Here is a 27296-nt window from a genome sequence, read left to right on the forward strand (position 1 = left end):
ATAAATAAATAAAATCTTAAAAAAAAAAAAAGACTGGTATCCAAGATCTACAAAGAACTCCTTGTGGTTTTATTTCAAAAAAATTTTTTCTTGGGGGACGTACGTGGCTCAGTCAGTTAAGCATCTGCCTTCGGCTCAGGTCATGATCTCAGGGTCCTGGAATTGAGCCCCATGTCCGACTACCTGCTCAGCAGGGAGTCTGCCTCTGTCTCTCCCTCTCCCTCTACGCCTCCCCACCCCCCGTCCGTCCCACTAGTGCTCTCTTTCTTGCTCTCTCTCAAATAAATACATAAAATCATTCTAAAACCTTTTTTTTTCTTAGAGAGAGAACACAAGTTGGGGAAGGGGCAGAGGGAGAGAGAGAGAATCTTAAGCAGGCTCCACACCCAGTGTGAAGTCCATCTCGGGGCTTAATCCCACAACCCTGAGATCATGACCTGAACCAAAATCAAGAGTCAGTGCTTAACCGACTGAGCCACCCAGGTGCCCCTCCTTGTGGTTTTAATTTGCATTTCCCTAATGGCTAATGATGTTGAACATCTTTTCACGTGTTTATTTGCCATCTGTTTATTTTCTTTGGTGAAATGCTTGTTTAGGTCTTTTGCCATTAAAAAATCTCTTTCATTGGGAAGTAACTTTACATTCACAGGAAGTTGCAAAGGTACTATAGAGATGTCACATGTCCCCTTCACCAGCTTTCCTCAATGGTTACATCTAGCATAACTATAGTATGGTATCAAAACCAGGAATTGACATTGGTATGATGTGTGTGTATAGATTTGTGTAACCACCACAGTTGGCAAGATGCAGAACTGTTCCATCACGGCAAATAACTCCCTTGCACTGCCTTTATCCTCATGGCCATGAACCTTCCCCCACCCAACTCTAATCCCTGGTGACCAACAATTTGTTTTCCATCTCTATACTTTTGGCACATTGAGAATGCTGTATAGGTGGAATCACATGGTATGTAACAGTTTGAGACTGGCTTTTTTCTCTCAGCCTGTCTTTCTGATCCATCCACGTTGATGCATATATCAATAATGTGTTGATTTTTATTGCTGAGTAATTACTCTGTGGTATAGATGTAGCACAGTACGTGTAACCATTCAACTATTGAGGGACGTTTTGATCGTTTCAAGTTTTTGGCTATTGCAAATAACGTTGCTATGATCATTTGTGTGGACATAAATGTTCATATCTCTGGAATAAATGCCCAGGAGTATGATTGCTGGGTTGTATTTTAAGGTTTTTGCTGTGCTGTTCATTTTCTTATTATGTAGTTCCAAGAGTTCTGGATATATACTGGGTACAAGTCCTTTCTTTTTTTTAATGGATCATATTTTTGCTGTCATGTCCAAAAAGGCTTTGCCTAGGGGCGCCTGGGTGGCTCAGTCGGTTAAAGCACCTGCCTTCAGCTCAGGTTGTGATCCCAGGGTCCTGGGAATGAGCTCTGTGTTGGGCTCCCTGCTCAGTGGGAAGTCTGCTTCTCCCTCTCCCTCTGCTCCTCCCCCACTTCTGCTCCCAATCTCTCTCTCTCTAATAAATAAATAAAATCTTTATAAAAAGGTCTTTGCCTAACCCCTGACAATGATGATTTTCTCCTATTTTTCCTTATATACAGTTTACAGTTTTATGTTTTACATTTTTTAAGATTTTATTTATTTATTTGAGACAGAGAGTGAGAAAGAGAGCCCAGGAGCAGGGGCAGAGGAAGAGAGAGAAGCAGACTCCCCTGCTGAGCAGGGAGCCCAACGCAGGGCTTGATCCCAGGATCCTGGGCTCATAACCTGAGCTGAAGGCAGACGTGTAACCAACCGAGACACTCACTCTGTTTTACATTTAGATATGGGATCCATTTTGAGTTAATTTGTGGATAAGGTATGAGGCTTAGATCCAGGTTCATTTTTTTTTTGCAAATAGATGTCCAATTGTTTTAATACCATTTGTTGAATAGTCACTTCTTTGTCCAATGAATTGCCAAATGTGGTATATCGTACAATGAATGTTATTTGGCAATAAAAAAGAAATGAAATACTGATACAAACTACAATATGAATGAGCCCTGAAAACATTATACTAAGTGAAAGAAACCAGTCACAGAAGACCACATACTGTATTCATTCCATTTATATGGAATGTCCAGAATAGGCAAATTCATAGAGACAGAAAATACATTAGTGGTCACCTAGGGCTAGTGGGTTCAGAAGGAGATGAGTGACTGCTAATGAGTACAGGGTTTCTTTTTGAGGTAATAAAGATGTTCAAAAATTGATTCTGGTGACAGTTGCAGAACTTTGTTAATTTTACTAAAAACCATTGAATTGTATCCTTCAAATGAATGAATTCTATGGCATATGAATTATATTTCAATAAACCTGTCATAAACATTTTTAAAAGAAGGAAAATGAAGCGATGACCGTAGAGCAACAAGCAAAAACCATTGAATTGTATCCTTCAAATGAATGAATTCTATGGCATATGAATTATATTTCAATAAACCTGTCATAAACATTTTTAAAAGAAGGAAAATGAAGCGATGACCGTAGAGCAACAAGCAAAAATTAAGGATAATTGAGAAAGTGCTAAGTAGTTTCAGATAATTTCAGAGCAGGGCAATAGTAATTAGTAAAGGTTGCTCCGAAATCAAGAGTACATTTATGAAGTGCTCAATGAGTTTTGAACATAAATTACTTTAAAATGACCCAAGCCTGTCATTCATACAGTGATGGTAGGAGTGTAAATTGATATACCTTTTATGGGAAGCAATTTGTCAATATTTATCAAAAATTGGGGGGTGCCTGGGTGGCTCAGATGGTTGAGCGTCCAACTCTTGATTTCAGCTCAGGTCATGATCTCAGGGTTGTGGGATCAAGCCCCAAGTCAGGCTCCATGCTCAGTGCAGAGTCTGTTTGAGATTCTCTCCCTCTCTCTCTCTCCCTCTGCCCCTTCCCCTGCTTGTGCTCTCTCTTTCTCTCTCTCTCTAAAATAAATAAATAGATCTTTTTTAAAAAAAACTTTTTTGAAAAACCCGCTAAGAATCTATTATCCAGTAATTCCACTTTGAGGAATTTATAATCGTAAGAAAGTAACTTAAAATGCATTCAAAGGTTTGTGGACAAAGATAATGCCAAAAATTTGGAGATAATCAAGGAGAACATAGCTGAGTATAACTATGCAATGAATATTGAGCAGTCATTGAAAAATCCTATATCTAACACCTTTATTGAGGTATAATTGATATATGAGAAACTGCATGTCTTTAGTATACAGTTTAATAGCTTTTGAGATATATATATGTATATTAAACTATCACCACAATCAACATAATAAACATATTCATCATACCCAAAAGTCTTCTCATCCCCCTTCCTCTTGTTCCCCACCAGCCACCATCACCCACCAGGCAACCACTGATCTGATTCTGTCACTATAGATTAGTTTGCATTTTAAAAAATTACATATAAATGAAATTATAATACTGTATATTCTTTTTGTCTGGGTTATTTCATTCAGAATAATTATTTTTAGATTCATCCATAGTGTTGTGTATATCAACAGTCTATTGCATTTTAATGTGAGTAGTATTCCGTTGTATAGATATATCGAAATTAACTTATTCATTCACCTATTGAAGGATATTTGAGTGGGTTTGTAGTTTGGGGCTATTACATAAAGCTGCTATGGAAATTCATGTACAAGTCAATATGTGAACATATGCTCTTACTTCTCCTGGATAAATACCTAGAAGTGGAATACGTGGGTCATATGGTAGATGTGTGTGTGTTCAACTTTCTAAACAACTTCTAAGTTGTTTTCCAAAGTGATTATGCATTTTACATTCCAGTCAGCAGTCATTCAAGTTACAGTTCCTTCACATTCTTACCAACTTCTGGTATGGTGAGTCTTCTTAATTTTAGCCATTTAAAAACGTGGGAGGTGGTATTTCATTGTGGTTTTAATTTGCATTTCCCAGACAACTTGTGATTTTGACCATTTTTTCATATGCTTATTTTCCATCCATATATCTTCTTTGGTGAAGTATCAATAAAACTCTTTTGTTCACTTTATTTATTGGGTTCTTTGTTATCTTATTATCTTATTAATGAGCTTTGAGAGTTCTTTATATATTCTCAGTACGAGCCCTTTATCAGATATATGATACGTGTATATCAGATATATTTTTCTCTGTCCGTAGATTATTTTTTCATTCTCTTAACAGTATCTTTTGAAAAGGAGAGGTTTTAAATTTTGATGAAATTCCGTTTATCATTTTTTTTCACGGATAAGGCTTTAGGTGCTGTTTCAAGGAAATCTTTTTGTAACTCAAGGCCACAGTTTTTCTCTTGTGCTTTGTTCTAGAAGTTATATAATTTTTACATTTAGGTCATTGATCTATTTTGAATCCATTTTTGTTTATGGTATAAGGTATGATTCCAAATACATTTTCTTTGCATATAGATAGCCAGTTATTCCAGCACGATCTGTTGAAAAGACTATGCTTTCTCCACTGAATTATCTTTGCACCTTTGTCAAAAATCAGTTGTTCAGGGGCGCCTGGGTGACACAGTCGTTAAGCGTCTGCCTTCAGCTCAGGGCGTGATCCCGGCGTTATGGGATTGCGCCCCACATCAGGCTCCTCCGCTAGGAGCCTGCTTCTTCCTCTCCCACTCCCCCTGCTTGTGTTCCCTCTCTCGCTGGCTGTCTCTATCTCTGTTAAATAAATAAATAAAATCTTAAAAAAAAAATCAGTTGTTTATATATGTATAGATTTAATTCATTCCATTACTCTAATTGTTATCATGACATCAATCCCACACTGTTTTGATTACTGTAGCTTTATACTAAATTTTTTGAAGTTAGTTTTAATCTTCTAATTTATTCCTCTATTTCAAAGTGATTTTGACTATTCTAGGTCCTTTGCACTTCTGTATGAAATTTAGAACCATCTTGTCAGTTTCTACCAAAAAGCCTGCTGGAATTGGTGATTGCATATAATCTATAGATCAGTTTGGTGAGAATTGACATATTAAGTCTTATGTCCCATGAATATAGTATAGTCTCTCCATTGATTTCAGTCTGGTTTAATTTCTTTTAGCAGCAGTTTGTAGTTTTTAGTATACAGAGTTTTCGTATCTTTTGTTTTAGATGTATTGATAAGTTTTTAATATTTTTTAATATATTGTTGGATTCAGTTTGGTAAAAGTTTGTTTAGATTTTGCATTGATGTTCATGAAGAATACTGACGTTTAATTTTTTTCTTCTGTCAATGTCCTTGCTAGGTTTTAGTATCAAGGCAATGGCAGCTTTAAAGAATAAGTTGGGGGGTGGCTCATGGTTGAGCGGCTGCCTTCGGCTCATGTCATGATCCTGGGGTCCTGGAATCGAGTCCCACATCGGGCTCCTTGCTCAGTGGAGAGCCTGCTTCTTCATCTCCCTCTGCCGCTCCTGGTGCTTGTGCTCACTCTCTCCCTCGCTCTCTCTGTGTCAAATAAATGAATAAAATCTTTAAAAAAAAAAAAGTAAGTTGGGAATTATTCCCTCATTTTCAGTTATTTGTAAGAGTTACAAAGAATTGGTGTTATTTCTTCCTTAATTATTTCATAGAATTCACCAGTGAAGACATGTAGGTCAGGTATTTTCTTTGTAGGAAATGTTTTAACTAAAGATTCCATTTATTTAATGTAGGACATTTCAAGTTTTCTGTTTTGATATTGGTCATTTGTGGGGTTTTTTTTTCCTGGATCGGTTTGGTTAAAGGTTAATCAATTTTATTCTCAAAGTAGCAGCTTTGAGTTTCATTTATTTTCTCTGTCATTTTTCTGTTATCTATTTTACTGATTTCTGCTCTGATCTTTATTATTTCCTTTCTTCTGCTTCGTGTGGACTTAATTTGCTCTTCCTTTTCTAGTTTCTTAAAGTGAGGTAATTGATTTCAGATCTTCTTTCCCAATGTAAGTGTTTAGTGCTATAGACTTTCCCCTATATACTGCTTCAGTGACATCCCACAATTTTGGTATGTTCTGTTTTCATGTTCATTCCATTCAAAATACTTTCTAATTTTCCTTTTGATTTTTTCTTTGATTTCCTTTTTGTCTTTCATTTTATTCTTTTGATTTTGTTATTTATATGTGTTAGTTTTCAAATGTTTGTGGATTTTTCAAATATATTTCGGTTGTTGATTTTTAATGTAATTCGATTGTCCTTAGAAAACAGTTTCTTTTTTTTTAATTGGTCAAAATACTTATAATTCACTTATAATTCACATCTTGGGGAAGTTTGTTAAAAACCCTTAGAAAGTTGTAAAGCACATGCCTAAATAGGATTATGGATCCTTATAAAACTTAAAATTTATTTATTTAACCAAGGTACCAATAAGAGATTCCAAAGGCGGGGCGCCTGGGTGGCACAGCGGTTGAGCGCCTGCCTTCGGCTCAGGGCGTGATCCCGGCGTTATGGGATTGAGCCTCACATCGGGCTCCTCCGCTAGGAGCCTGCTTCTTCCTCTCCCACTCCCCCTGCTTGTGTTCCCTCTCTCGCTGGCTGTCTCTCTGTCAAGTAAATAAATAAAATCTTTAAAAAAAAAAAAAAAGAGATTCCAAAGGCAAATATGTAGGGTGTATAGTTGTTAGCAAAATTTAGCTCTGTTAATATTGGAAAGTTTTAACTTTAAATAATCAAAGACCTGATAAAGACAAAACATAAGTTTTGGTTTTTCTGGGCAGACAAAAGAGAAATAAAAACGTTGTTTACATTTCCTTATCAAGAGCAGACCAACAATCCAAGAAAACTGTCTTTTTAACAGAGAGAAGAGCAGAATTTTAATCTTATACCAGTGTACTTTTAAAACCCATGCATTTTAACCTTAGTCCTGACCACACATAAAATTCCTTTCCAAAGATTTCCCTTCATAAACTTTCTATAACCTTTTAATATTCAGATTTTGACTTGAGCCTTTTTTTTAATCAGTCTTAATTATGTTTAGAATTTCAACTCTTTGAAACCTTAGTCTCCAGTGAAAACTAAGTAGTAACCAATTGTGAATTGTCTGTTACATTGGAATTTTTTAGATCCAAAATTTATAAGTACATTTTATAAATTAAAAAAAAACATGTTTTTTCTTAGTACAGTCTAGAAAACCGTCTCTATATGACATATATCCTCTTAAATTTATTGATACTCATTTTATGGCTCATAATATGGTCTCTCTTGGTAAATGTTCCATACTCAATTGAGAAGAATGTGTATTCTGCTGTTGTTGCATGGCATGTTCTATAAATGTCACTTAGATCAAATTGGTTGGCTGTGTTGTTCAAGTCTTCTATAGCTGTACTGATTTTCTTTCTGCTTGCTCTTTCAATTATTTAGAGAGGGGCATTGAAATCAACTATAATTGTGGATTTGTCTATTTCTTCCTGCAGTTCTTTCAGATTTTGCCTCATATATTTTAGAGCTCTGTGATTAGATGTATAAGCATTTTGGATTATGTGCTCCTGATGAATTGACTTCTTTATCAGTTTAAAATGATCTTTTGTATTCCTGGTGGTATTCTGTGCTTTGAAATCTACTTTGATATTAATATAGCTGCTCAAGCTTTTTTTTTTTTTTTTTTAACTAGTGTTAGCATGGTGATCTTTTTCCTTTTTTTTTTTTTTTTTGGCTTGCTAACGAGAGCAGATTTATTTATTTATTTATTTATTTATTTATTTATTATGTTCAATTAGCCAGCATATAGTATATCATAAGGTAATCTTTTCCATCCTTTTAATTAGTTGTATCTTTATATTTAAAGTACATTTTTATTTTATTTATTATTATTTTTTAGAGAGAGAGGCAGCAGGAAGGGGGAGTGGGGTGGGGCAGAGGGAGAGAAAATCTTAAGCAGTCTCCATGCCCAGCACGGAGCCTGATGTGAGGCCCGGTCTCATGACCCTGATATCATGACCTGAGCCAAAATCAAGAGTCAAATGCTTAACCAACTGAGCACCCAGGTGCCCCTATTTGAAGTCCATTGTTAAACTCATACCCTTATGAGAAACAAATTTACCACCTAGAAATACAATGACTATGTACAGTTCTTTTTGTCTATAGCCTTGTAGTTTTCAGTCAAAACATAATTTTCCCAAGTTAGATAGGTCAGCTTTTTAAAAAATTTGCATACATTAGAATCCACTCTTTATAATATATAGTTCTATGAATTCCATACAGTTCGCAGGCTGTCATATATCCATCATCCCAACAGCATACAAAACAATTCATTCACCCTAAAAGTTCTCCTGTGCATCCCCTTTATAGTCAACCAGTTGGGTCTTCTCAACCCCCAGCAACCACTAATTGTTTTGTCCCTATAGTTTTGCCCTTTCCAGGTGTCATATGAATAGAACCATACAATGTATACAGTATGTAGCTTTTGTTTTCTGCCTTTTTTCACTAAGTAGAATGCACTTAAGATTCACCCATGTTGATGAATGAATCAGTAGCTCATTTCTTTTTACTGCTGCATAGGATTTCATTGTATGGATGCACCAAAGTTTGTTTATTCTTTCCCCTGATGAAAGACATCTTCCTTTCTTCCAGTTGTTAGCCAATATGAGTAAAGCTGCTACAAACATTTGTGTACAGGGTTTCGTATGGATATAAATTTTCACATTACTTTACATTATAGTGCTGTTAAACAAGTAAATGGATGGTGGATGGTATGTCCAAGGTTCTCACTGTGAGAGGAAAGTTACAGGTAAACAAGAAAAGAAAGCAACAATAGACCTTGTGATACTGGATTAGAGTCAGAGACATAAACCATGAACTTACATTTAGCTTAATATAGATAGAGAGAGAGAGAGAGAAAGAATTACAGATATGTGTGTACATGTGGGTTAGTATCCATACATATATTACTTAGCTCTATCCATCGAGAGGGCCTAGAAGCAATGACACCCAATAACAACAAGCACAGTCAGGACCCTGATTTTGGTTTCTAAATACAGTCTCCAATAAAAGGAACCAGAGATCGTTAGAGGAACAGCTGATTTTAGGACCAAGGCAGAGAGCATCTTGTAGTATCAGAAAATGAGAAAGTGCTCAAAAAAACCCCAAAAAGATGAGGGCATGTCAAAGTGACAAAGAACCAACTTGATAGAGCTACCACTGATCCAAGTGGGAACAAATTGAGTGTTTTTTATCATTTCATTTTATCTCCTTTTCCCTGTATTAGTTATAACTCTTTGTTGTATTGTTTTGGTGATTGCTTTGGGGTTCAAGTATACATTTTTAATTTGACACAGTCAACTTTCTAGTACTGTTATACCACTTCATACATAGTTTAAGACCCCTACAATAGTGTATTTACATTTCTTCCCTCCTGAACTTTGTGTTATTGTTGTCCTGCATTTTGCTTTTACATATATTATAAACTCCATACTATATTGTTAATTATTTCTGTTTATATAGTCAAATGTCTTTTCGATATAAAGAATAAGAAAAATATTAGACATTTACCCATGTAGTTACTATTTCCAGTGCTATTCCTTCCTTTGCATAGATCCATATTTCCTTTTAGTAGCATTTTCCTTCGGCCAAAAGAATTCCCTTTAACATTTCTTATAATGGTGGTCTGCTGGTGATGAATTCTTTCACCTTTTGTAAGTCTGAAGAAGTCTTGTTTTATCTTTGTTTTTGAAATATGTTTTCTCTGGGTATAGAATCTTATGTTGACTTTTTCTTTCAGTACTTCCAAGATGTTCCATTGTTGTCTTCCTTGCATTGTTTCTGATGATAAATATGCTGTAATATCTTTGTGCTCTAGGGCATTCAGTTAGGAAGATAAGATCACAAACAGTGTGGAACTCCACGGGCAAAAGCCAAGCTGTTATCCACAGGTGGAATTTCTTGTCTCAAGGAAGCCTCAGCCCTGCCTTTAAGGCTTCCCAACTCCTAATATCATTATTCAGTACTTCAAGCAAGTGCTAAAGGTTAAGCCTACAAAAGGTTGTGTTCCTAATAGCATAAGGAGGAGATATCCTTATATGCTCGAGCAGCAAAAGTGACCAGCCACAGAATTGGGGGCCTCTTATGTGAGAGTCCCCTTCCTTTGCCCTACCATTAATTCAACCCTTTTATTCAATACATCATTTGGATTATCCCTTTTCCTTAGTCGGAATTTTAACAACTATGTATTTTAAGGGAAGGATGGTTGTTTTAGATAATTGGGTGATGAAAAGAAACCAGAAAAATTAACTTAGAAAGTACCAGGGCCCAATTGAAAAGACAAGCCAATATAATAAATATCTATACTTGTACTTACAAATGAGTAAGTACTCACAGTACTCTTGATTTTTTGTTGTTGAGATCTTTCTTTACAGACGTGGGTGGCCAAATGACCAAGTTTTGGCTAATGAGGTAGAGGCAAAAGTTTTGGGTAGGATTTTGAGAAAGCTCTTTTAAAAGGGGCTTGACTCACCTGGAAAGTAGCCTTCAGCCCTTTTTCTGTCTTCCTTTTTACCACAGCCTGGAATGCAGACACAGTGGCCAGAGTTGCAGTGGCTATCTTGCAACCATGAGGCAAAGTTTAGGGTAGAAGTTGTGTGCTCAGAAGGGCAAAGCAGCAAGACGGAAGAATCCTGGGACTTGGATAGATCATGGACTTGTCAGGCCACCACTCAATTACTTACCTCTGCCTGCAAAAAAAGACAAATAACCTCCCAATCTATTTAAACCACCCTTTATTAAATCTTTTTTATTTGCATCTGAATAAAATTCAGAAATGATGCACTCACATCCGTGTGGTGGGCACCATCTTCTGCCTAGTATCCTTCTTCAGATGGGACTAGCATGAACCTGGCATGGAATACTTTGAACCACTAAGTTAGGGTTGTGTCTTAATCAGTCTTTGCCTCCACTTCCAAAAATAGTACCTGACAAATAGTAGATGCTCAGTAAAAACTGGTTGACCAATCGGAAGCCTGGCTTAGTCTGGATCTATTATTCTCAGACCCTTGTCTCCAATTTGGTCAGGCTAGCCATGTTTTATACCCCTTGTGGTTCCTGCTTGAAAACAGCAAACAAACCTTGCTTCACTTTCTAGGTAGTAGAGTCCAAAACAATCACAAGGGCATTTAAAATAGTAAAGGGCCATTGAAAACAGGAAATCAGGACAGTTCCTAAAATGAAAAAAAGATAAATGATGATGGAGATACAAGAAGAGAGTTCAGGCCTGTGTTAATCTTTCTCTTCCAATCCAGCTCTCTAGTACATTTTGTGTCTCTTGTTCATCTCTCCTGCCCTTTAGAGTGTAAATGCTCATCTGCTATAAAACTATCATTTAAAATAAAGTGACCTAGAGAGAGGAGTTAAGATGGCGGAGGAGTAGGGGACCCCTTTTTCAGCCGGTCCCCTGAGTCGAGCTGGATAGGTACCAGACCAGCCTATATAACCACGGAATCAGCCTGAGACGCAGGATGATGCATCTGGATCTCTACAAATGAACATCTCCAGCGCTGAGTATTGAGGTACCAAGAGGGGAGCTGTAAACCGTGCACGGATATCGGAAGATAAACGGAAGGGGGAGGGAGCCGCCGCGTTTGGGCGCCGGGAAGCGGCAGCCACCTGCACGGGGGAGCGGGCGGATACACAGAGGGCACCCGCGAGAGAGCGGACTGAGACCGGTGAGCCATGAACGCGCGCCACCAGGCATCTCCCGGAACACCGGAATCCCGGTGTGCTCACGGGATCCAGACTGAGACCGGGAACTCCCGGAGCGCGCGCGGGGCGGCTGGCGGCTGGCGGGCCACCTGCACGGGGGAGCGGGCGGACTCGCGGTCGGCACCCGCGAAACAGCAGACTGAGACCCTGAACCGGGTGCGCGCGCCACCAGGCTTCTCACGAAACTCCGGAATCGAGGTGTGCTCACCGGGCATAGACTGAGACCGGGAGACCCGGGAGCGCGCGGGGCGGCCGGTGGCTGGCGGCATTAGAAACACAAAGGACAGAGACGGGGCGGCCGGTGGCTGGCGGCATTAGAAACACAAAGGACAGAGACGCGCTGGCCCTGGAAGTGAGGGCAGGGTCGCCGAGTTGGTGCGCACATCCCGGGACGGCCGCAGGGTTGAGCAGCACCAACAGTAATAGAGTTAAAGTGGCCAGAACATCAGTGGAGAACGGGCCGCAATCCCTCTGTTCTGCGACAATGCAGCCTCTGCTGCTCTGACCCTCAGAAGAGGCATAGCCGGCCGCCAGGGAAAGCCGCCAGAGAACAAAAGCCTGGAAATACCGGCTCAGAGAGTGCCCATCCCCATCCTCCCTCGCAGGGGACACGGAGACTCTAACCAAACAGGGTTGCCTGAGTATCGGCGCGGCAGGCCCCTCCCCCAGAACACAGAAGGCAGGCTGAAAAATCAAGGAGCCCACAACCGGAGGCGCCTGGGTGGCGCCGTCATTGAGCGCCTGTCTTCGGCTTAGGGCGTGATCCCGGCGTTCCGGAAAGGAGTCCCTCATCGGGCTCCTCCGCTGGGAGCCTGCTTCTTCCTCTCTCACTCCCCTGCTTCTGTTTCGTTCTTGCTGTCTGTCTCCCTCTCTCAGATAAGTAAATAAATAAAATCTTTAAAGAAGAAGCCCACATCTCTAAGATCCCTATAAAACAAGGGGCACGGCCTGGGACCCAGTCAATAATTTTGGGCTCTGGAAACCCCGCAACCTCTCTTCATCAGAATGACAAGAAGGAGAAGCCCCCCCCCCAGCAAAGAAAAGACAGTGAGTCAGTGGCCTCTGCCACAGAAGTAACGGATATGGATGTAACCAAATTATCAGAAATGGAATTCAGAGTAACAATGGTCAAGATAATGAGTAGACTTGAAAAAAGTATTCAGGAAAATATTACTGAGAATATACAATCCCTAAGGGCGGAAATGAGAGCAAATTTGACAGAAATTAAAAATTCTATGAGCCAAATGCAGGCAAAACTAGAGGCTCTGACGGCCAGGGTCACGGAAGCGGAGGAAAGGGTTAGTGAATTGGAGGATGGGTTAATAGAGGAAAAAATAAAAATAGAAGATGGTCTTAAAAAAATCCACGCCCACGAATGTTGGCTACGGGAGATTACTGACTCAACGAAACGATCCAATGTTAGAATCATCGGCATCCCCGAGGGGGTGGAGAAAACAGAGGTCTAGAAGAGATATTTGAACAAATTGTAGCTGAAAACTTCCCTAATCTAGCAAGGGAAACAAAAATTCGTGTCCAAGAGGCAGAGAGGACCCCTCCCAAGCTCAACCATGACAGACCTACACCACGTCACGTCATAGTGCAATTCGCAAATATGAGATCCAAGGAAACAGTATTGAAAGCGGCCAGGGCAAAGAAATTTCTCACGTACCAAGGCAAAGGCATCAGAATTACATCAGACCTGTCTACACAGACCTGGAATGAGAGAAAGGGTTGGGGGAGCATTTTTAAAGCTCTTTCAGAGAAAAACATGCAGCCAAGGATCCTTTATCCAGCAAGGCTGTCATTCAGAATTGATGGAGAAATAAAGACATTTCAGAATCGACAGTCACTAGCCAATTTCGTAACCACGAAACCAGCCCTACAGGAGGTATTACGGGGGGTTCTATAAAAGTAAAAAGGCCCCAAGAATGATACAAAACAGAAAGTCACAGCCAATACAAACAAAGACTTTACTGACAACATGGCAGAATTAAAAGCATATCTCTCAGTACTCAGCCTTAACATTAATGGTTTAAATTCTGGTTTCAAACGCCACAGGGTTGCAGATTGGATAAAAAGAAATGACCCATCCATTTGCTGTCTACAAGAGACTCATTTCGAACCCAAAGATGCATTCAGACTGAGAGTAAGGGGATGGAGTACCATCTTTCACGCAAATGGACCTCAAAAGAAAGCTGGGGTAGCAATTCTCATATCAGATAAATTGGATTTTAAACTACAGACTATAGTTAGAGATGCAGAAGGGCACTATATTATTCTTAAAGGAAGTATTCAACAAGTGGATATGACAATTATAAATATATATGCCCCCAACAGGGGAGCAGCAAGATACACAAGCCAACTCTTAACCAGAATAAAGAGACATATAGATAAAAATACATTAATAGTAGGGGACCTCAACACTCCACTCTCAGAAATAGACAGAACACCCTGGCAAAAACTAAGCAAAGAATCAAAGGCTTTGAATGCCATACTCGACGAGTTGGACCTCTTAGATATATATAGAACACTACACCCCAGAACCAAAGAATACTCATTCTATTCTAATGCCCATGGAACATTTTCAAGAATAGACCATGTTCTGGGACACAAAACAGGTCTCAGCCGATACCAAAAGATTGAAATTATCCCCTGCATATTCTCAGACCACAACGCTCTGAAATTGGAACTCAACCACAAGGAAAAATTTGGAAGAAACTCAAACACTTGGAGACTAAGAACCATCCTGCTCAGGAATGACTCGATAAACCAGGAAATCAAAAATCAAATAAAACAATTTATGGAGACCAATGAGAATGAAAATACAACAGTCCAAAACCTATGGGATACTGCAAAGGCAGTCCTAAGGGGGAAATACATAGCCATCCAAGCCTCACTCAAAAGAATAGAAAAATCTAAAATGCAGTTTTTATATTCTCACCTCAAGAAGCTGGAACAGCAACAGAGGGACAGGCCTAATCCACGCACAAGGAAGCAGTTGACCAAAATTAAAGCTGAAATCAATCAAGCAGAAACCAGAAGTACAGTAGAGCAGATCAACAGGACTAGAAGCTGGTTCTTGGAGAGAATCAATAAAATTGACAGACCACTGGCAAGACTTATCCAAAAGAAAAGAGAAAGGACCCAGATTATTAAAATTATGAATGAAAAAGGAGAGGTCACGACGAACACCATTGAAATTGGGAGGATTATTAGAAATTTTTATCAGCAGCTATATGCCAATAAACTAAGCAATCTGGAAGAGATGGAATCCTTCCTGGAAACCTATAAACTACCAAGATTGAAAAAGGAAGAAATTGATTTCTTAAACAGGCCAATTAATTATGAAGAAATTGAGTCAGTGATAAACAACCTTCCAAATAACAAAACTCCAGGCCCGGACGGTTTTCCTGGGGAATTCTACCAAACATTCAAAGAAGAAATAATACCTATTCTCCTAAAGCTATTTCAAAAAATAGAAACAGAAGGAAAGCTACCAAACTCATTCTATGAGGCCAATATTACCTTGATCCCCAAACCAGGCAAAGACCCCCTCAAAAAGGAGAATTACAGACCGATTTCCCTAATGAATATGGACGCCAAAATCCTCAACAAGATACTTGCTAATAGAATCCAACAGTTCATTAAAAGGATTATCCACCACGATCAAGTGGGATTCATACCTGGGATGCAAGCGTGGTTCAATATTCGCAAATCAATCAGCGTGATACATCATATCAACAAGAAAAGACTCAAGAACCATATGATCCTCTCAATCGATGCCGAAAAAGCATTTGACAAAATACAGCATCCTTTCCTGATTAAAACCCTTCAGAGTGTAGGAATAGAAGGTACATTTCTCAATCTCATAAAAGCCATCTATGAAAAGCCTACTGCAAATATTATTCTCAATGGGGAAAAGCTGGAAGCCTTTCCCTTAAGATCAGGAACACGACAAGGATGCCCACTCTCGCCACTATTATTCAACATAGTACTAGAAGTCCTTGCAACAGCAGTCAGACAACAAAAAGGGATCAAAGGTATTCAAATCGGCAAAGAAGAAGTCAAAATGTCTCTCTTCGCAGACGACATGATACTCTATATGGAAAACCCAAAAGAAGCCACTCCCAAACTATTAGAAGTTATAGAGCAATTCAGTAACGTGGCGGGATACAAAATCAATGCTCAGAAATCAGTCGCATTTCTGTACACGAATAACGAGAACGAAGAAAGAGAAATCAGGGAATCCATCCCATTTACAATAGCACCAAAAACCATACGTTACCTTGGAATTAACTTAACCAGAGACGTAAAGGACCTTTATTCTAGAAACTATAAATCACTCTTAAAAGACATTGAGGAAGACATAAAAAGATGGAAAGATATTCCATGCTCATGGATCGGAAGAATTAACATAGTTAAAATGTCCATGCTACCCAGAGCAATCTACACTTTCAATGCTATCCCGATCAAAATACCGAGAACGTTTTTCAAAGAACTGGAACAAATAGTCCTTAAATTTGTATGGAACCAGAAAAGACCCCAAATCTCCAAGGAACTGTTGAAAAGGAAAAACAAAGCTGGGGGCATCACAATGCCGGATTTCGAGCTGTACTACAAAGCTGTGATCACAAAGACAGCATGGTACTGGCACAAAAACAGACACATAGACCAATGGAACAGAATAGAGAGCCCAGAAATGGACCCTCAGCTCTTTGGGCAACTAATATTTGATAAAGCAGGAAAAAACATCCGGTGGGAAAAAGACAGTCTCTTCAATAAATGGTGCTGGGAAAATTGGACAGCTACATGCAAAAGAATGAAACTTGACCACTATCTCACACCATACACAAAAATAAACTCCAAATGGATGAAAGACCTCGATGTGAGACAGGAATCCATCAAAATTCTAGAGGAGAACATAGGCAGCAACCTCTACGACATCAGCCAAAGCAACCTTTTTCATGACACATCTCCAAAGGCAAGAGAAACAAAAGATAAAATGAATTTATGGGACTTCATCAAGATTAAAAGTTTCTGCACATCCAAGGAAACAGTCAGAAAAACTAAGAGGCAGCCCACGGAATGGGAGAATATATTTGCAAATGACACTACAGATAAAGGACTGGTATCCAAGATCTACAAAGAACTTCTCAAACTCAATACACGAGAAACAAATAAACAAATCAAAAAATGGGCAGAAGATACGAACAGACACTTTTCCAATGAAGACATACAAATGGCTAACAGACACATGAAAAAATGTTCAAAATCATTAGCCATCAAGGAAATTCAAATCAAAACCACACTGAGATACCACCTTACGCCAGTTAGAATGGCAAAAATAGACAAGGCAAGAAACAACAATTGTTGGAGAGGATGTGGAGAAAGGGGATCCCTCCTACATTGTTGGTGGGAATGCAAGTTGGTACAGCCACTCTGGAAAACCGTGTGGAGGTCCCTTAAAAAGTTAAAAATTGAGCTACCCTATGATCCAGCCATTGCACTACTGGGTGTTTACCCCAAAGATACAGACGTAGTGAAGAGAAGGGCCATATGCACCCCAATGTTCATAGCAGCAATGTCCACAATAGCTAAATCGTGGAAGGAGCTGAGATGCCCTGCAACAGATGACTGGATTAAGAAGTTGTGGTCCATATATACAATGGAATATTACTCAGCAATCAGAAAGAATGAGTTCTCAACATTTGCTACAACATGGACGGCACTGGAGGAGATAATGCTTAGTGAAATAAGTCAAGCAGAGAAAGACAACTATCATATGATTTCTCTCATCTATGGAACATAAGAACTAGAATGATCAGTAGGGGAAGAAAGGGATAAAGAAAGGGGGGGTAATCAGAAGGGGGAATGAAACATGAGAGACTATGGACTATGAGAAACAAACTGAGGGCTACAGAGGGGAGGGGGGTGGGGGAATGGGATAGACCGGTGATGGGTAGTAAGGAGGGCACATATTGCATGGTGCACTGGGTGTTATACACAACTAATGAATCATCGAGCCTTACATCGAAAACCGGGGATGTACTGTATGGTGACTAACATAATATAATAAAAAATCATTATTAATAAAAAAAATAAATAAAATAAAATAAAGTGACCTAAAAAAATAAATTAAAAAATATATAAAATAAAGTGACCTACATAAATAAGTAATTGTGATGGATGAATAAATAATGAGTAAAAGAATGAGGAAGGAGTGAATACACACGCATGTTCATAGGCGACACACATAAAGAATCAACAGTAGCATTTGGTGAGGTCACTAGGATAGGAAAACCATGAGGGAAGAGAGAAGAGTCAGATACAGAATATGCCCAGAAAAGGTTCACATAAATATTAGAGGGCAGAAGCCTTACAAACCAGATAAACATTTTTCTCTTACTTTCAAAAATGCATTTCAAAGTGACTGGAATTGCTGGCGGGTGCCTGGGTGGCTCAGTCAGTTAAAGGTCTGCCTTCTGCTCAGGTCATGATCCTGGGGTCTTGGGATTGAGCCCCACATCAGGCTCCCTGCTCAGTGGGGAGTCTGCTTCTCCGTCTCCCTCTGCCCTCCCCCAGCTCGTGCTTGCTCTCAAATAAATAAAATTTTAAAAAATAAAAGTGACTAGAATTGCTGGCATCTAGCTCTTCTTCCAGCTTCTGGGAATGGTCTTATCCCTATGATAAACCTACAGCCAAGGAAAATAAAATTCAGTCAGTCCTCCAAACAAGAAGGGCCTGGCAACCCTGTCTGTAGGAAAGATGACATGAATCATTGAAGCTATAGAATGTTTGAATTTCTCATACACCTTTTTCTTCTGACACAAGGTCAAGAGTTTATGATCCTAACATTATTCCATAGGTGTTTGGTTCCTAATGTGAAGAATATTAGCATATGATAGAATATTCTGAGACAGCAGGGTGGACTCGTAGGAAGAGAGCCATGAGAGGTCATAGATTTAAACTTTTTATCCTTACTGTACTTCTAACTTTGCCCATCCCGACTTTGTCTCTTGCATTTTCTCTTTGGCTCAGCATATTTTTTAATTTTATTTTTTTTATGTTATTTTCATTTCCTAACTTTTTTTATTTTGAAAACTGTTAATGATGTGGTCCATATGTACAATGGAATATTACTCAGCTATCAGAAAGAACGATTTCTCAACATTTGCTGCAACATAGATGGCACTGGAGGAGATAATGCTAAGTGAAATAAGTCAAGCAGAGAAAGACAATTATCATATGGTTTCACTCATTTATGGAACATAAGAACTAGGAAGATCGGTAGGAGAAGAAAGGGATAAAGAAAGGGGGGGTAATCAGAAGGGGGAATGAAGCATGAGAGACTATGGACTCTGAGAAACAAACTAAGGGCTTCAGAGGGGAGGGGGAGTGGGGGAATGGGATAGGCTGGTGATGGGTAGTAAGGAGGGCACGTATTGCATGGTGCACTGGGTGTTATACGCAATTAATGAATCATGGAACTTTACATCAAAAACCAGGGGTGTACTGTATGGTGACTAACATAATATAATAAAAATATTATTATTAAAATATATATATAATAATGAGGAAATATAATGATAGTTAAATATGTCAAATTGGTTATGAAATGAAGAAAACTTAAATGTATAAAAAAATGAAAACTGTTAATGCTACAGAAAAGTTATAAAACTAGTATAATGAACACCACATACCCTTTACCTAGATTCACTAGTTGTTAACATTTTGCCAAATTTATTTTCTATTTAAATGTGTTTCTGTATAAGCACTTATGCCCACATGTGTGTACACACACTCTTTTTTTGTGAAAGATTCAAGAGATTTAAATGTAAGTTTCAGACGTCTTGACATTTTCCCCATACATACTTAAAGCATATTTTTCTTATGAAAAATAACTATATTTGTCACCCTCAAGAAAATTACCACACTCAGGAAATTTAATGTTGATATGATACTGTTATCTAATATGCATTCCATACTAATATTTCTTCCGTTGGACCAATAACAACAGTGTCTTTTATACTTTAAAAAAAATCTGAGATCCAATTAAAGTTTGCACATTACATTTAGTTGTCATGTCCCTTTACTTTCTTTAAAGATAATTTCTGCACTTTTCTGTCTTTTATTACATTGGCATTTTTTGAGGAGTCCAGGTCAACTATTTTGCATAATGTTTCTGAATTTAGTTTGTGTGATTAGTACCTTATGATCAGAATCTTTTTTTTTTTTTTTCAGGAATATTTCATGCATGATTTGTATCCTCAGTGCATCACATCATAGAAAACACGATGTCAATTTTTCCCATTTTGGTGACATTAAGTTTGATCATTTGGTTCAAGTGATTTCCACCAGACTTCTACATTTATAAAGGTACCCTTTTTTCTCATTTATTCTCTTTTTTCCTTTTCTCTTTGTAATTGTAACTAGTGGTACTTTGAGACTGGATGAATATATTCTTCCCTACCAACCCTTCACTCACTGATTTTACATCTGTTGATGATTGTTGCCTGAATCAAGTATTACAATGGTGATTGCAAAGTGTTGGTTTTCTAATTGTAACAATCCCACATTTATGAGTTGGCATTCTTCTGTAAACACCTTTTCCATCATTTCTTCCTCGCCCTTAATTTTTTAAAAAGATTTTATTTATCTGAGAGAGAGTGCAAGAGAGAGAGAGAGAGAGAGAGAGCACACGCACATGAGCAGGGGGAGGGGCAGAGGGAGAGGGAGAAGCAGACTCCCCACCAAGCACGGAGCCTGATCTATGTCAATCCCAGGACCCCGAGATCATGATCTGAGCCAAAGGCAGACACTTAACCAACTGAGCCACCCAGGTGCCCCACCCTTAATTTTTTTACTGAATAGTGTTGGTTTGAATTTTTTTTGTTGTTCTATTCCAGTTCATTATTCATTTTGATACTCAAATTGTCCTATATTTATCAGTGGGAGCACTTTCAAGCTGGCTCTGTCTTCTTTTTACATTACCCCATCAGTTTTTGAGCACTTCTGTATTTTGTGGCACAAGATATTTCAAGACCACCTTATACTTTCCCTACTCCAGACTAAAATCATCCACTTTTTCAAGGAGTTCTGGTTCTTTTTAGTGGTACTAGATGTGCTCATTGCAATTGAGGTGTTATCTACAGATATTTTAAACAGAAAAGAAATACCATTGAGAATAGTCATTTCAGATGACTGTGTAAAGATGAATTAGACAAGAATGTGAAAAATGTAAGAATTTTAGCAGGTAAGTAATAATTCCAATAATGATTTTCATTTGTATATGATCATCTAAGTGCATGACATCTGATAATGCCAGAACTGACACTCACCAAATACCAAAAATGTATCTGGAATATGCTCTCCTCAGCACACTAATATATATTTTCCACTTATAATCTAGAAGGTGATTGGCATCATTTAACATAAATCTTAAACCCCAAGTTTATATTTATAATACAGTTTTCTGCCTAGGATCTCAACTTCATTTGCACTTAAAACTATTCTTAGATTTTATTTGAGAAGAGGAGGAAAAAGATGAATTAAGAAAGAGGAAGGAACCACAGAGTACTTTATTAGAGGAAATCACTGGATTTCTATTAGTTAAATCTATCATCTGAATGAGTCCTGACATAAAGCTATAAAGGGATTCCTTAATTCTCACAGTATCTGTATATACAGGCTATTAACAACTATATGGTACTTCCCACTTCCCCTAGAACTGAGCAAAGTAAGGGCTTTTATCAATTATTTTTTAAAAATAATGGTTGTATATATAATGTACATAAAGCTGAGATGTCCCATGGCCCAGTCTTAACATAGTGCTCTTTTCATAGAAATGTCAGTTGAACATTCAAGAAAGAATTTCAAAAACAATTTGATTTTTTAATAAAATAATTTGTAAAATTTCAAAGGGGGGTTCTATTCATATTATATAGGAAAACTTTTTTTCCATCTTTACTGAGATATAACTGACAAATAAGAACTGTATATATTTAAGGTGTATGACTTGATTTTTTTTTAATTCCAGTATAGTTCAAGTGGAGTGTTTTTAGCTTCAGGTATACAATATAATGATTCAACAATTCTATACATTAGTCAGTGCTCATCGTGATACGTGTACTTTTAATCCCCATCACCTATTTCACCCACCCCCCGTGGAAACTGCTGTTTTCACCTCCCGTCTGGTAACTATCAGTTTGCTCTGTATAGTTAAGAGTCTGTTTTTTGGTTTTTCTCTTCTTTTTCTTCATTTTGTTTTTAAATTCTACTTATGAGTGAAATTGTATGGTATTTGTCTTTCTCCGACTGACTTACTTCACTTACCATTATACTCTCTAGATCCATCTATGTTGCTGCAAATGGTAAGATTTCATTTTTATAGCTGAGTAATACTCCATTGGATATATATACACCACTTCTTCTTTATCATTCATCTATCAGTGAACACTTGGACTGCTTCCATAATTTAGCTGTTGTAAATAATGCTGCTGTATGCATAGGGGTGCATATATCATTTTGAATTGGTGTTTTCATATTCTTTGGGAAAATGCCCAGGAGTGGAATTATTTGGTCATATGGTAGTTTTTAATTTTTTGAGGAACCTCCATACTGTTTTCCACAGTGGTTGCCCTAGTTTGCATTCCCACGAACAGTGCATGAGGGTTCCTTTTTCTCCACATCCTTGCCAACACTTGTTGTTTCTGGTGTTTGGGATTTTAACCACTCTGACAGGATTGAGGTGTTATCTCATTGTGGTTTTGATTTGCATTCCCCTAATGATTAGTGATGTTGAGCATCTTTTCATGTGTCCTCTGTGTGTTCTTTGGAGAAATGTCTGTTCATGTCTTCTGCCCATCTTTAAATTGGATTATTTGTTATTTTGGTGTTGCGTTGTATAAGTTCTTCATATATTTTGGATAGTAACCCTTTATCAGATATGTCATTTGCAAATATCTTCTCCCATTCAGCAGGTTGTCTTTTTGTTTTGTTGATTGTTTCCTTTGCTGTGCAGAAACTTTTTCTTTTGATATAGTCCCAATAGTTTATTTTTGTTTTCATTTCCCTTGCCTCAGGAGACATACCTAAAGAAATGTTGCTATGGCCCATTCATTGTTTAGTAGCATGTTATTTAACCTCTACGTACTTGCCAGAGAAATTAATGTCTCTGCTCTCTTCTAGGATTTTTATGGTTTTAGGTCTCACGTTTAGGTCCTTAATCCATTTTGAGTTTTGTGTGTGTGTGATGTAAGAAAGTGCTCTAGTTTCATTCTTTTACATGTAGCTGTCCAGTTTTCCCAGCACCATTTGTTGAAGGGACTTTTTCCCATCGCATATTCTTGCCTCCTTTGTCAAAGGTTAATTGACCATGTAATCATGGGTTTATTTCTCGGCTCTCTATTGTGTTCTATTGCTCTGTGTCTGTTTTTGTGCCAATACCATACTGCTGTTTTTATTTTATTTTATTTTATTTTATTTTATTTATTTTTCAGAGTGAGAGAGGGAGAAGCAGGCAGAGGGAGAAGCAGGCTCCCCGCTGAGCAAGGAGCCCAATGTGGGACTCAATCCCAGGACCCTGGGATCATGACCTGAGCTGAAAACAGCCACTCAACCAACTGAGCCACTCAGGCATCCCAGTACCATACTGTTTTGATTACTACAGCTTTGTAGTATATTTTGAAATCTGGGATTGTAATACCTCCAGTTTTGTTCTTCTTTTTCAACATTGCTTTGGCTGTTGGTTCCATACAATTTTAGGATTATTCATTCCAGTTCTGTGAGAAATGCTGTTGATATTTTGATAGGGATTGCATTAAATCTGTAGATTGCTTTGGAATTTTTATAATATTGTTCTTCCAATCCATGAGAATGGAATATCTTTCCATTTCTTCGTTTATGTCATCTTTAATTTCTTTTATCAGTGTTTTATAGTTTTCAGAGTTTGGTCTATCACCTCCTTGGTTAAGTTTAATCCTAGGTATCGTATTGTTTTTGGCGAAATTGTAAATGGGATTGTTTTCTTTATTTCTCTTTCTGCTACTTCATTATTAGTGTATAGAAATACAACAGATTTCTGTTGTATTCTGTCTGCTTATATTTTCTTGAGGATTTTTGCATTTATGTTCATCAGAGATATTGGCCTATAGTTCTCTTTTTTTGTGGTGTCTTTATCTGATTTTGGTATCAGGGTATTGCTGGCCTCATAGTATGAATTTGGAAGCTTTCCTTCCTCTTCAATTTTTTGGAAAAGTTTGGGAAGAATGGGTACTAACTCTTCTTTAAATGTTTGGTAGATTTCCCCTATGAAGCCATCTGGTCCTGGACTTTGGTTTGTTGGGAGTTTTTTGATTACTGATTCAATTTCATTGCTGGTAATTGGTCTGTTCAATTTTCTATTTCTTACTGGTTCAGTTTTGGGAAGTTAAATGTTTCTAGGAATTTATCCACTTCTAGGTTGTCCAATTTGTTGCCATATAATTTTTCATAATATTCTCTTACAATCCTTTGTATTTCCACGCTGTCAGTTGTTATTTCTCCTCTTTCATTTCTGATTTTGTTTATTTGAGTACTCTTTCCCTCCCCCCCTTTTTTTGATGAGTCTGGCTAAAGGTTTATCAATTTTATTGATCTTCTCAAAGAACCACCTCCTGGTTTCATTGATCTGTTCTATTGTTTTTTCAGTTTCTATTTCATTTATTTCCGCTTTATTGTTTCCTTCCTTCTACTGGTTTGGGGTTTTGTTTGTTCTTTTTCTAGCTCCTTTAGGTTGTTTATTTGAGATTTTTCTTGTTTCTTGAGGTAGGCCTGTATTGCTATAAACTTCCATCTTAGAACAGCTTTTGCTACATCCCAATGATTTTGGACCATTGTGTTTTCATTTTCATTGGTCTCCATGTATTTTTTAATTTCCTCTTTGATTTCTTGGTTAATCCATTCGTTGTTTAGTAGCACGTTATTTAACCTCCATGTATTTTTGTTCTTTCCAGATTTTTTCCTTGTGGTTGATTTTTAGTTTAATAACATTGTGGTCAGGGGAGATGCATGGTATGACTTTGATCTTTATGAATTTGTTGAGACTTGTTTTGTGGCCTAATAGTGATCTATTCTGGAGAATGTTCCATGTGCACTTGAAAAGAATGTGTATTCTGCTGTTTTGGGATGGACTATTCTGAATATATCTGTTAGACTCAACTGGTCCTACGTGTTATTCAAAGCCAGTCTTTCCCTGTCAGTTTTCTGTTTGGATGATCTATTCATCAATGTAAGTGGGGTGCTAAGGTCCCTTACTATTATTGTATTACTATGGATTTCTTCCTTTATGCTTGTTATTAGCTTCCTTATGTATTTGGGTGCTTCCATGTTGGGTGCATAAATATTGACAATTGTTGTATCTTCTTGTTGGATCATTCCATTTATGATAATATAGTGTCCTTCTTTGTCTTTTTCTGTAAAACAGTCTTTGTTTTAAGGTCTATTTTCTCCAATATGTTACCCCAGCTTTCTTTTCACTTCCATGATAAATGCTTTTCCATCCCTTCACTTTTAATCTGCATGTGTCTTTAGACACATGAAATGAGTCTCTTATAGGCAGCATCTAGATGGGTCTTGCTTTTTTATCTATTTTATCTTTTTTTAATTTATTTTTTATCTATTTTTTATCTATTCTTTCACTCTATATCTTTTGATTCGAGCTTTAGTCCATTTACATTCAAAGTAATTATTGATAGGTATGTACATATTGCCATTTTGTTACTTGTTTTATGGTTGTTTTTATAGTTCTTCTCTGTTCCTTTTCTTCTGTTGTTTGCTTCTCTCATGGTTTGCTGATTTTCTTTAATGATATGCTTGGATTCCCTTCTCTTTATTTTTTGCATATCTATTACTGGTTTTTGATTTGTGGTTACCATTAGGTTTGTATATAGCATCTTATACATATAGCAGTCTATATTAAGTTTATGGTTGCTTAAGTTTGAGCCCATTCTTTACTCCTCTTCCCCTCACATTTTAGATATATGGTGTCATACTTCACATCCTTTCATTTTGTGAATCCCTTGACTGGTTTTTATAGATGTACATAATTTTATTGCTTTTGTGTTTCTTACTTTTCTTACTCCCACTTACAATCTTTCCTTTCCACTCAGAGTCCTCTTTAACATTTCTTGTAGGGCTGGTTTATTGGTCATGAATCCCTTTAACTTTTGTTTGTCTTTACCTCTCCTTCTATTCTGAATGATAACCTTGCTGAATAGACTATTCTTGGCTGCAGGTTTTTTTTTCTTTCAGCACTTTGAATATATCATGCCGCCTGCTTCTGGTTTGCAAAGTTTCTGCTGAAAAATCTGCTGAAAGCTTTACAGAGGTTTCCTTGTATGTAGCTGTTTTCTCTTACAGCTTTTAAAATTCTTTCTTTATCACTACTTTGTGCCATCTTAATTACTATGTGTCTTGGTGGACCTCCTTGGGTCGATTTTGTTGGGGGCTCTCTGTGCCTCCTTGGCCTGATTTCTGTTTCCTTCCCCAGATTTGGAAAGTTTTCAGCTATTATTTCTTCCAATAAGATTTCTGCCCCCTTTTCTCTCTCTTCTCCTTCTGGGATCCTTATAATGTGAATATTATTACACCTGATAGTGTCATTGAGTTCCCTAAGTCTATTTTCATTTTGTATTTTTTTCTCACTCCTGTTCAACTTGATTGGTATCCAGTATTCTTTCCTTCAGTTTACTGATCCATTCTTCTGCTTCCTCTAGTCTACTATTTTTTCCCTCTCTGATTGGTTCTTTTTTATGTTTTCTGTCTCTTCGTTGAGGGTCTCACTGAGGTCCTGCGGTCTTTTCTCGAGTCCAGTGAGTATCTTTATGACCAATACTTTAAATTCTCTATCAGGCATATTACTTACCTCCATTTTGGTTGGCTCTCTTGCTGTGATTTTGTCCTGTTCTTTCATTTGAGATATATTCTTATGTCTCCTTGCTTTGTCTAACTCTCTGTGTCTCTTTCTGTGTATTAGGAAAGTCAGCTACACCTTCTGCTCTTGAAGGCGGTGGCCTTATAAAAAAGAGGTCCTGTAGTACCCTGCAGTGCAATGTCCCCTGTTCACCAGAACCTGCCACTTTGGGGGTATCTCTTATATGTGTTGCATATGCTGTGCTGTTGTGGCTGAGCTGCTTTTGCCTTCAGTCCAGTCATCTGAAATGGCTCTCTCTGCCTGTTGTGGTCAGAGTTTTGTCCCTATGTTGTTAGTGGGCCAGTCTGGGGCCCCCTTGGGCTTAAGTTGAGTCAGACCAGGCATTTGCCAGAGACACAGTAGCACTGAACTGTAGGAGAATGCAGGGGTGGGGTGCACAGTCCCAGTAAGGCCCACATGGGTGGGAGGGAACCTGCAGTTGCCAGGGACCAAGGCAGGCTGGGTTGGAGGGGGCAGATTCACAGAAGCAAGCAGGGGCAGGATGCACGGTGTTAGCAAGGTTTGCGTAGGTCTGCTATGGGAGGGGACCTGGAGCTGAGGCCTGGCTGGTGGGGACATGTCCGCAGGAGAACACAGCAGGCAGGACAGCAGTATTATCAAGTTAGGTAGCAAGTTAGGTAGCATTGGT

At 38.1% G+C, this 27296-nt stretch overlaps 1 protein-coding gene across 5 annotated transcripts in view; it reads left to right on the top strand.

Moving 5' to 3' along the window:
- The window catches only part of USP9X (ubiquitin specific peptidase 9 X-linked), a 443410-nt gene that overhangs the window by 38405 nt on the left and 377709 nt on the right, over positions 1 to 27296 (top strand). For all 5 annotated transcript variants that reach the window (XM_026513318.4, XM_048213431.2, XM_044389368.3 and 2 more), the window contains one exon: positions 19939 to 20073. The gene's annotated coding sequence lies outside the window, so the exon portion shown is untranslated. The remainder of the gene's footprint in view (positions 1 to 19938; positions 20074 to 27296) is intronic.

The sequence above is a fragment of the Ursus arctos genome, chromosome X, assembly GCF_023065955.2.
Source record: "Ursus arctos isolate Adak ecotype North America chromosome X, UrsArc2.0, whole genome shotgun sequence".
Classification (NCBI taxonomy): Eukaryota; Metazoa; Chordata; class Mammalia; order Carnivora; family Ursidae; genus Ursus; species Ursus arctos.